Raw genomic sequence first — 12,648 nt, 5'->3', positions numbered from 1 at the left:
CATCTCTTGTTAGTCTAGTGCTCGATAAGCTTGCAGAGTTTTCAAGAAGCAGCATAGTTTTCTAGAAACAGACTGAGTGGTTCAGGAAACTAAAACTGTAGATCAGAATTATCTTGAGACAAACAGTGCCAGACAGTGGAACCTAGTAAATCTGAGGCCGCCAGATCTACTGGAGATATCTTGAGCGATCAAGTTGTCCAGGTGCTTTGACAGCAATATGTGATAGACCCGTCAACCCGCTGTCTGTTGTGTGAGATTTTGACCTCACATGTCGTCTAAGTTTGTGTAGTCGCATGTACGCAGGAGTCAAAGACAGTGCAGCAGCATGTACCAGGGTTCAGCAGCATGTACAACAAAGAGACATAAACGCAGCCGCATGTACAACGAAGAGCTACAAGCGCAGCCACATGTACAACACACCTATTCAGATCACACGATATAGCTTCTCTCCAGGCACACGCCACCTTCGGTACTTCCTGAATGGGCTGTGAATTGAACTCCAGGCAGAATTACTCGCGGTGTGTTTCAAATTCTATTTCCTGAAATGAACCCTACGAGTACGTACATTGTATTACAATATGCCTTTGGCTTAGCTCCATTGCTCATATTCCTGCTAATGGTCGCTGTAAGGGCCGAAATGTTGAAAGCGTGGGCCAGTTGCTTAGCTAACTTAGTAGAGAAAGGATATACAGGAAGTTGCGTGGTGTGTTGACCAACATTTGTAAGAAGAGAAAACTGCAACTGTATTGATTGAGTAGCAGTGGTGAGGCTTCCTGCAGCTTCATTCATAGGAAAAAGGCTTCAAAGCAGACCCGCTTTCTTCCCATTTAGTGAATGGGAAGAAAGCGGGTCTGCTCTGAAGCCTTCTTTTTCCCATATTGATTGAGCAAGTACAACAAATATTTCAGTGGTGTGTATTGTATTGGCCTGTGTTTGACATTCTCCAAGAGAATCACTGAGTGCTCTCCTCCTCGACCTCATTTTCCTCTGTACCTTTTTTAGAAGTCTCTTTGGAACCAGCCTTCCGCCGGTAACGGAACTGTTTGTGCGTGGATGTGGTCAGCTTCAAGTCCTGTAAGTGATTGAGTTAGGCAGGGCACATGTACTGGACTCAGTTGTATGATATGGCTCTGGATGACTAATGAATGTCCAGAATGCTGTGCAACATGGATGCTGCTGCCTTTCCTTGTGGATGCGACCAGGTCTGAACGCCGCTTGTCCTGTGCTCAAACTATGCGATGAACAGAGCATGTGTCATTTTAGACTAACATGCCGGGAGGTGATGTGTAAGACGCGAATGTTGTACTTTGCAGGAGATTACCTTTGGTTTGACAAACTGTGTTGTTATACACCTACCTAGATTGGTAATGTATGTGTTTGGAACTTTCTGTAAAAACATATTTATATTGTTGAAATGCTGTTTTTTGTGTGTTCGTTTTCACTCTCTATTGCATTTTTGTTGTGTGTGGGTGCGTTCTTCTTTTTAGAAATGTTGAAGATACTCAAATCCGATCACCATTCTCTTCTGATCTGCCGAGGTTGCCATTTGATATCTTCGAGGGTTTGGCAAATCTGCGAGAGCTGTGAGTTGTAGTTGGAAATTCGTTTTGGCCTGTGGTCAGCGATGTGATAGACTCAATGCAACCATTCTAGGTTATTCCGGTCTTTAGGGGCTCTGTATGGTGTTAGTGGCTGCCCCAGTTCCCCCGGGAGTGGAGACTAAATCTACCTTTACTTTTTACTATACTCTAGATTCACACTATTGAGCATTCCGGGCTGCCTATCGATGTACAGTAGTTCTACAGATGTGCAAGGCAAAGTTGAGGCTGTTCAGATCGAGATCTACCCTTTCGATAGATGTCGGACAATATGGATTCCACAGGATTACACCGAGTTCTCTTGCATTTGTGCAAAAATCTCTAGAGCACTTCGTAAACTCCTCTCTTCCTCATTGTACCCTCCAGACAGGCCTTGTGTAGGTCCCTCTGACTCTGGAAACTTCGGGCTTTTCACCTTGACGTCAGACCACATGCAACATATACATTTGGACACTGTAATGATAAACCCTTGTTCTATTTCTGTGCAAGCCACAAGTGTATGTGTTTTCCTATTCTATTTACAGATACATGGGATCAAATGGATTGGCCACGCTGCCCACAGCTATTTTCAGCAACCTCACAGCTCTAGTTAGATTGTAAGTGGCTTCTTTACAGGTACACGAATAGCATTCCTACAGGATGGTATATGTATGCATGGGTGCACGAAGGTATGTGAAGTAAGGGTTGAGCTGTTTGAAGTAAAATCAAGTTGTTACATCCATGTCAGGATTTGTTCAATTGTGCCGATTCAGGTTCCAGAGCAAGGCGCCTATGCATAAACTGAGACCCTTTTTGGTTGATTCAACTATCATATTCAATTTGGGGTTCTATCGATATCTGATGGACCCCAATGACACGGCTGGTCTCTACACCAGATCATTTCTTATGGCAAGCCAGATCAGTTCCCTATAGCAGAGCAGCTCCCTATATTTTTTATTTATTTATTTCTGCACCTCGTGGCATGTCAAGACAGCCAATTGAATTGAGGAGAGGGTGAGACCAACCCTGGAAGAAGAGAAAAATACCAGTTCCCTATAACAGATCAGTTCCCCATAACAGATCAGTTCCCCATAGCAGATCAGTTCCCTATAGCAGATCCGTTTCCTATAGCAGATCAGTTCCCTATAGCATATCAGTTCCCGATAGCAGAGCAGTTCCCTATAGCGAGTCAGTTCCCTAGAACAGATCAGTTTCCCATAGGAGATCAGTTCCCTATAGCACATCAGTTTTCTATAGCAGAGCAGTTTCCTATAGCTAGAAATACTCTTACAGCAGGATGTTTCCGATGTCAAAGCATGTTCCCTATATCCAGATGTTTTCCAAAAGGGGGGGGGGGGGGGGGGTGGGTGAGGTTCCCACAGCAGTAATGTTCCTCATAGTGACCTAGGTTTTCCGAAACACCACATTCGTAGGTGCCAGGTGCAACCCTTGGGTTATGAGTGGACCAGTCACCCACACGGTGTATTCCTCGCCGGTTGAGCGCAGCGAGATAGGCGAGAAATAACCTTTTCGGTTGCAAATATGGCATCTGGTGTGTTCTTTAACGTCGTTTCTTTTCCTGACTTCTTCAGTCAGTTTTGAGTCTTATCAGTGTCCCTGCCCTCCCACTCTTCATTTCTGTGCATCTTTATATTGCTTATTATGAATTTTTGCGCGATGTGCTTGCATTGCCTCATGATGCCAAATCGCCATTGGGGATACACATCCGTTTTTTTCCCTCACTACTGTGTCCGTCGGCGCGAGGATATTTCCCCGGCTGGCTCGGTCCAGGAAAATTAATCTGACGGTCCCAAGTGGCTCTGCATCATGGCCTATTTCTGCTATCCGCTCGCACACCTATTCCACTTGAGACACTCTGTTCTCAGTCCTCGCTTCCATACCTCACTCGTTATCCGGTTCACATCTGGCTGCGGCCAACTACCCTTCAATTCCTGTTTTGTCGCTATTCCTGTCTATGTCTCTGTGCGTGCCAGTATATGTGGAGCGAGAAAGGCAGCAGTCCTTCTGGGCATTCATTACACTGCTCATTACACCAAGTTATAAGGAACCTGAACCTGTGACGGAGACTCTGATTTTTATACGGTGTCTCACAGACTTGGCGGTCTGGGAAATGGTCCGAGGCAAACACATTATACTTGGGGCACCACTCCCCAACTATGCGAATGGAATCCCTTACTAGAACCTATAATATTATATTATGATTGTGTTACCTGGATCTTCTTAATTATGTCATTCAATTGTACTTTCTATCTGCGGCAGGGATATGACGAACAATCAAGTACCGTTTTCTGGATTGTTCTCAAATGCGAGCCTGTCCAGCTTGACCCACCTGTAAGGATTCATCAACTTCAGTATAATTACTGTGCTAATGGTATCAAGTAGAATTGCTGATGTTGTTGCACGTCTGTAAGTTTTGTGCTTGACAGAAAGCAAAGGCAATATGTCCGACAATAGGAATGGCTGTTGTCTCTTGGGCATTTTTCAATGAATGTTACCCACCTTCAATATGACTTGAGAAGAGGGAAATTTAGACATGATGACAATATAACATAATACGCTTGGGGATGGTGCGCTAAAAACTGCGTTTACTTCAAAAGCAATGATCTAGCCCAAGAGCAAAGACTCTGATGAAGCTGGCGGGATTAATTTGCTTGTTTTGCTTCACGCGCCCGACACAGCTAGCTTGTTCCAACGTTGTGTGTATTGCTCATTTGTTCAGGTTGCTGGGTCAGCAGGTGCCTCAGTCCCTTGAGGCAACAACATTCTCCAATCTCCCATCTTTAATTGATCTGTAAGTAGTTGAAACAGAAATGGAAGCAAAATTTATTTTTATTTTTAGCTATACAAGTGCTCTCTGCATTGTCCTACCTGGCCGATGTGGAATTATTTATCACTGGAGTGCTACCAGGCAGCCTTATTCGCCATCATTATCTTACAATCTTCTACACACCCTCTTTTGCAATACATGATGGCGTAGTATGAAGCCTCCATTTTCTTCATTTAACGTAATTTTATACACTAACCTAGGGTGCCCTGTAAAACGACGCATAGTCTGTGGGAATTTCTCTACTAGTAATACAACAACAACAACACCGACATGCACAGGGTGCATTGCACGCTCGGAAAAAATGAATGCTGAACATAATCCCTTCATTCTATCCGTGAATGTAGTGTGTATAAACGTTCAGAAGGCAGACAATTGCTGTAAGGAAATATGGCAGAATATGCAGAGCTTCGTTTGCATTTGAGCTTACTTCTGGTTATAACTGTGCGCATAGGCAACTGCAGCAATTGTCAAAAATACTTGTGTCCAATGTGAGGGGATAATCTAAGTGTAGCTGATACCGTATCCGCAGACTGCCACCATTGTTTGGCACTATTATCACAACTACTGCATAGAATAAAAGGGGGCATGTCGACTGGCACTCGCTCTAGTCAGTTGCTATCTCTCCCCCCCCCCCCCCCCCCTCGAGCTGAATTACAACTACTGCATGTCGATAAAAAAGGATGGATTTGTGTTTGGTCAGTTTACAGTGTAGGTGAAGGTTGCTTGTGGGTGTGTTGTGTACGCCAGGAACATTGATGGCACAGAGATCGGGTCGTTTGAAGCTGGCACGTTCTCAGATCTTCCGGCGCTGCAGAGCCTGTAAGTTGAACAAATCCTGGTGCTCATATACCTGCTGATGGACATGCAATGTATCGCTACATGCTCCTGCAACTTACCCTATTATCCGGAGTGTAAGCCGCACAGGAGTATAAGCCACACCCCCACAATTTTTGCCACAAAATACAGACATCTACCCTATTTATCACCATTAATTTGATCATCGGAGTATAAGCCGCATCCCCCCTTTTTTGGGTGAACTTTGAGTGTTCAAAGTGCGGCTTATACTCCGGAAAATGCGGCAACCACTTGGCCTTCCCATGCCTTTAACTACACGTACAGGCATTGGTGTGTGTATCGGCTACTGAGGGTAGCCATGTGTCGGCTGAGAGAGCGCATAGAGGAGAAGAGGAGAAGAGATTAGTGCATTATTGAACAGCCGAATGGTACCGTTCACACTTTGTTGTATAAGATCTCATGGAAGTTTCAAACAGTATTCCAAAAACACTTTTTCATGAAAGTGCACATACCTCATACATGTACATGCAAGTCTGAAAGAAAGAAAACAGTACAGGAATGGATATGTGTGTGCAGCATGTTGATGAGCTGTGCTGGTGAGGTGCAGAGTACTCCCCAAGCAAAGGTGTTTTGGGATTAACAGAAATGGGTGAATAGTAGATAGATAGATAGATAGATAGAGGGAGAGAGAGAAAAGGAGAGTGAGAAAGAGAAAGATGAATGTTCCGATGCTTATCTCCTCTCCGCCAACTTAGACACTACCAGGAGCTCTGGAATATGCTCCATAGGCCTTCAGTAAGTCAGTCACAATAATGGGCTCAAGTGTAGCAAATTTGTATGTTCTTTTTTCATACTTGTCTTGTAGCATCCTAAGCAACACCCGGCCATCAGCTGACAGTACCTTTCCTTCACAGAACTTTCTCACGGGAATGAGGAACTTGACAACTTTGTGAGTCAACATTCATTCGTGTTCTAAGACGTTTGTTTCTGTGTGCTGAAAAGCTCGAGATTTTAGTAGCGCTCTATTTTTGTACATGTGCGTCCAGGATCCTTTTCAATGCCTCTAGTTTAGTGAGTCAAGACCTGGAAAGCGTTCCTGGCGTGTGAACCTCTTTCATAAGATTTGGGCCGACCCCACTGGCACGACCACGCTGTGTCACCCCTACCATTACTAGTTTTTACTCACTTTTGTTTCTTTTCATGGGTTTCTGGGTTCCTGGGTTTCTTTTCATGGGTTTCTGGGTTCCTGGGTTTTATTTCATGGGTTTCTGGGTTCCTGGGTTTCTTTTCATGGGTTTCTGGGTTCCTGGGTTTCTTTTCATGGGTGGGATTGTGATTTTTGCAGCTCCTTATCCGCGCAGAGTACTTTATTAATTTTAATACCTATGGTGGCAAAGCGTTTTCCACAAGAAAAAGGACAAAACTGACAAATGTTGCTGCTACTTCAGAAGTACTTCAAGTTTAAAAAACCCGTCGCATGTCGACCGTCTCCCGGCGCCTGGTGATTGTTTTTTGTGCATGAAAAGTAGCAAAACATTCAAGTTGCCGTTATTCTTGTGATTTTGAGTTAAAACATATGTTCATAGATTTCATAACACTCTAAAGCGCTCGTTCAGAATGCGACTGGTGGAGCATCATACATTTGGTTCTTTTTCTTCGCATTGGGGTAGTGTTCTCGATTTTGATTATTTCGTGCTTGGAAGAAAATGGGCTCTGCTGTTCTGTTGTACCTGCAGGAATCTGGAAAAATCCGCACTTCCTGAGCTCAGTGATGCAACGTTTGATAATCTGCCTTTGCTGGAAGAGCTGTGAGTAGCACTCAAAACCCATTTCCTAGTAAAAGTCTGCAACAGACATGTTATTTGTAATCACGTACAGTAGATTTGGTGCCTGATGCTCGCCGTTTGGCGTAAAACTCAGAGTAACAACTAATAACATCCACTTTTTCCATTGCTTATGACCAGCTCTGCATGTCATGTACTTAGAACTGTCCAAGCAAGCACCGCCTGCCTGTGTGACAATAGTACTCATGCAAATGAGATCATGGACAAAGGAGTTTGTGCTGCATTCAGTTTGGATTTTTGGAGTTTCTGGTGTTTCTGTATCACTGCTCCTGAATCACCATGTTTCTTTGTGTGAACTCAACTGCCTCTGCAGGATACTCTCTCAAAACTCTTTATCAAGTTTTCCAAGCAGACTGTTCCGCAACAACACCAACCTGAGAACACTGTAAGATCCTAACAAACATTTGAGTTGCATTTCGAGTTAGAAAATATGTTATCGAATAACTCTGGGGAAGTACTTTTTGGATTTAAATGCTCCTACCCTGCTACATATTGGTCTTCAAAAGGTCCAGATCCAGGGGGTGGACATGGGTTTAATCGCTCTTGCGCATGCTACATTGGGTCGTAATAAATACTTCACTGAATTTCTGACCGTTTTTCTTGTTTTTCAGACAATTGAATGACAACCAATTCACAAGCCTGCCACCTTGCCTGTTTTCTGGACTGACAGCCTTGGAAACTCTGTAAGTATTCTGATTCTATTTCGAAAATTTCTCCTGTCCTCTCCTGTCGTCTCCTGTCGTCTCCTGTCGTCTCCTGTCGTCTCCTGTCGTCTCCTGTCCTCTCCTGTCCTCTCCTCTCCTTGCCTCTCCTTGCCCCTCCTCTTCTGTCCTCATATTTCCTCTCCTTGCCTCTCCTCTCCTCTCCTCTTCTTGCCTCTCCTCTCCTTGCCTCTCCTCTCCTTGCCTCTCCTCTCCTTGCCTCTCCTCTCCTTGCCTCTCCTCTCCTTGCCTCTCCTCTGCTCCCCTCTCTTCTATTCTCCTTGCCCATGTCCGTCAATCTTTTTGCCTGTGACTGAACAAATTTTGCAAAGAAAAAGAGATACTCACGTAGCTGGAATTTAAACCAGGCGTGAGCATGTCAACTCTTCTTATTTGTCTGCTGTGCCCCCCTCTACAGGAGTTTGGAGACGAATGTTCTGGTGACCTTGCCCTCAGGCATATTTGCTGGACTATCATCGCTGTCAAGTCTGTAAGCCATGCGAATAGCCTGTGCTTAACCGCCAAGAGTGGCCCACTTTCACCATTTTACATAATTATGTGTTATGCTCTGCACTAAATTCTATATTTCAAAAACATGTACCATCTTACACAGAGAGCACTGTTGCCTGGTGATTGCATTGCATGAGACTTAGAGTTGCAACAAACGGTGCATGCCTTGTTGTTCGGTGTGAAATGATCTGCCTCTGCGGTACTGAGTACTCTCAGCACACTGGGTGCATCTTTCGTGGGGGGGGGGATATAATCTTATTACTTTAGAAACCCTCATTTGATGCTTCTTGCAGCTCCTGAGTCTAGTTTTTACATAATCCTCTTAACCTCATAACCCTCTTTGGCAGCACTACAAATAATCAATCACTACTCGACTAAGACTATGATTGAAGAAATTGAGAGATACTAGTAAAAAGTCATGTCTGGTCGCACAAGAATGTTCCGGCCCACAGTCTGAGACTCACAGTCACTTGAGAGCTTTTGGCCTGGCTCTAGGGTAGTAGCATGGATACAAGAAATGATAACCTCTTTTGGTATTTGACCTCTGGCTTGAGGATATGATCCATCCTCCCCTCCCCCACCATTTAAGTCGGAGGCCTCAAAAATATGGGTCGGTGGCTGGTGCCCTTGACCCGGAAAGACTGTGTTGTTGGCTCTCGCTATCTTCTCTTTCTACAGCAATCTCGAAAGCAACACCTTTGCTTCGATCAGTATGACTTCCTTCGACGGTCTTTCACAGCTCAGGAATTTACAGTAAGCATGATGGCCAGCTGTCTAGGTTTTCAACAAACGGTAACAGTAGGGATGTGTTCTTGACCTTTCTCATACTGGGGAAGTGTGCTGTCCTGCTGTTCTAGCTATGTAAGGTATTGCAGAGTGAGGTACATTCACATGCATACCTAACACTATGAACAGGCGGTGCGGTACTGTTTTAAGGGGCTATGGTCAGTTGTAATTAGCTGGAGGCCGTGTGTTCAATAGGGTACTATATCCTCAACTCGTTTCCTCCTGCACCTCTCCAGCTCAAAGAATGAAGGGATATCTTTATCACTCTTAGTGATGTTTTCTGCCCATTTCTAGACTGCCACCATTAGTAGCTGGACCACCTTCGACAGAGTGTGACAGAGCAGAAAGCAATGTGATTTCCAGGATCTCTGGCCGAGGAGGAGATCCGCCAATAGCGTTCTGCGGTAAGTCACAGTTGCACAGTGATGCTTTGCTTGAGTTGGTGGGAATGCGTAGGTGGTTGCTCGACCTTTCAAAGCCTGTCCTACTAGACGGGTAATGAATATCACACTTTCCCTAGCTACCTCTCATTTAAATGCTTCAGCACGTGAATGCTATTTTAGCTGAAGGAGACGTTGATACTTGTATTCTACATGGCAGCAAGTGCTGATTCTGCCACATCTATCCTGCATTTAATTAATGCATCAACATTCCTGCATTCTGCCTTCTATCTGCATCGACCTTATGGCAAGCTAGTAGAAGTCTGGCTGTTACACGTGATATTGAGACAAAGTATTCGGCATGTCAGATCCAGTTAAATTTGACGAGCTCTCGTGTGTGTGTAAGGACATCATCGGAAAGCCATGAGTATGACTGGCGATGCTTGCAGTGTACATCAGCGCGGATTTAAATTGCTTCAGCCGTACGCGTCACGAGCTGATCGTCAACAGGATGCATGTCACTGATTGTGCGGTTCACTCTCGCCTCTCCATGCCTCAGTTTTCAGTGAGATTCGCTTACCTGCGATTGGCTCATGACCAAGTGGTGTACTGAATTGAGGGCCGCAGGAGCAGCCCTTACAACAAATTCTACGTGGAAAGTCTTTAGAGCCCTGCTGCTTTACATCCAGTGAAGTAAAATTTTCACTTACCCTTTTTCGCATATCCAGTCCTCTTTTTGTGGATGTATGCCCTTACTGTGGCGGGTAAGAGAGTGAAGACTGTCTGTATACATATGCTTGTTTTTGTTTTTCCAGGTGGAATACCCATACCAAGGCCACAGATTGGTATCCAGGTGCCATTGCAAGGCAACATACTGCTGACGTGTCCAGCCCAAGAATTCACTGAGGTGAGGGCAGTGGAGTGGAGGTTTGGAATGGATGGGCCCCTGATCAGCAACACTAGCCGTGTGACTCTTCGAGATCAGTAAGTCATTGTGATGTTGACGTTCTCCATTGATGTGATAGTGAAGCTGTACCTAGTTCTGAGGTTGTATGGCGTTTTTAACAGTAAAATTCAGTACAGATAAGCAAGGTTATTTTTGGCATACAGGCGAAGCACACTCAGAGTGAGTTGCGGCAGGTCAGGACCGCCGAAAGCAAGCTGTTATTGGTCTGCTCATACTATAGTCTTTCATTATTTGTGCATGATATGGCAGGTAAGCATGCCCTCCTGAGCGATAAGGTAGGTCCGGCAATGACCTGACCAACCAAATTGGTTCCGGCGGGCTTGCAGGTGGAGAGAATACTGGTGCAGAGCATTATCCTTGTTATTTCTACAACATGGAGAGGTTGGTGTGACTGTAAGGTCACTACCCCCCCCCCCCCCCCCCCCAGGAATCAAGTTGTTATGGGCTCCAAACCCTGTCTTCATATGATTCTTATTAACCCGTTTTTGTTGCTAACTTTTAACGTTGTGCCACTTTGCTCTTTTCTGATATCATTCCGCACAGAGTTCTGGAGATAAGGAATGCCTCGCAGTCAGATGCTGGCATGTATTTTTGTTGCGTGCAAGTCGAGGGCCTGTGCTCTACCCTGGGTGTTCAGGTGGAGGTCCTTAACACAACCGGTAAAGTCTCGTCACGGAAAGTTGCATAAAAAAGTTGGGCTGATTATGGTGAAAGCCAATAACGTTACAAGGGCATGAGTTTACTGGGCTAAGTCAATTGCGGTTTTCATGTAAGAGTGGCTTATGTATAGGATGGCCACATGACTAAGCCTGCATTCCAGACTGAATTATGTATACTGGAAAATACTCAAATTTGTGGACAGCAACTGTTTCGCTCTGTTAGAGCTCCTCAGCACAGCTCAGAGGACCGAAGCGCAGGCTTTTACACTGGAAAATAAAATAGCCACCTGCAAGATTCGAGTAGCATTCCAGCCAGGTTTGCAGGCCAGAAAGTGCAGAGCCTGTCATTACATCGGGTGCAGTACCGTGGGAACTATACTGGGACTTAAGAAGAGTTTGTACCCTATTAGTACGTCACTGCACATCAGTAGTAACAAAGAGTACACATACTATGCCACATGTTAGTTTGACCCTCTTTCTCCGACTAACAGTTAGTACTGATATTGCTACTAGTATTATATTTGGAGCATGCGTACTGTCTTGCATGGTTCTTCCCCCCCCCCTTTCCTTGTTAGAATGTACTTGTGAGACTACGGCTTCTCCTCTTGTGCTGTGTCTGAGTCTGGCATGCTTTGATATGGATACATAACACATAACCACTCTATCTAACATTGTAAGCTTTCCTGATGTCTGTTGGTTGTTTCATGTGTGAAACTTTGATTTCCGGCAAGTTTCCCAAGCCATTCTCTGTTAGTGTAAAAAACGATGTTTGTGTGTCTCTCATCCAGAGCCGGAGCAATGTACAGAGTGCGGAGCAGGCTTTTTGGACGGAAATGCACGGATTTGCTTAGGTACGTGCTGAGGTGTGTGTGTGTGTGTGCATGTGTGTGTGTGTGTGTGTGTGTGTGTGTGTGTGTGTGTGTGTGTGTGTGTGAGTGTGTGTGTGTGTGTGCATGTGTGTGCATGTGTGTGCGTATGTGTGTGTGTGTGTGTGTGTGTGTGTGTGTGTGTGCGCGTGTGTGTGTGTGTGTGTGTGTGTGTCTGTGTGTGTGTGTGTGTGTGTGTGTGTGTGTGTGTGTGTGTGTGTGTGGATGCGTGTATGTGTGAATGTGTGTGTGTGTGTGTGCGTGTGCGCGTGTGCGCGTTTGTGCATATGTGCGCGCATAGATGTGTACTGAGTCTGATTGCTTAAGAGAGCATGTCTGAGAATACCAAAGTATGTGTGCAAGTGGATCTCTCCGATTTCGCTCAAAATTTGCAGGTAGGTTCCCTTTGGGGTGTGGATCGATTGTGCAAAGCCCTTGAAAAAGTTTCTGAAGGGAACCTTGAAATTTGCATACCCCTCAAAAATTGCCGAAATATCACATTATTTATGGGTCTAGAAACGAGTCACGCCACAGCGTATCCGAACAAGCTATGAACAAAACTCCATCAAGCCAACATTGCCTCACCTTAGAAGAGTTCCTGGAGCAGTACCGCTTAGCCACGCCAGGATCCCAGAAGACGAGGTCCATCACCCCCTGATGCCACAAATGATCGTCTTGAAAATAGCCAATTTACAAGCGCTGGCAAAACAGCCAG

The sequence above is a fragment of the Sycon ciliatum genome, chromosome 8 (genome assembly GCF_964019385.1).
Source record: "Sycon ciliatum chromosome 8, ocSycCili1.1, whole genome shotgun sequence".
NCBI classification, from domain to species: domain Eukaryota; kingdom Metazoa; phylum Porifera; class Calcarea; order Leucosolenida; family Sycettidae; genus Sycon; species Sycon ciliatum.
This window is presented reverse-complemented; position numbering follows the sequence as displayed.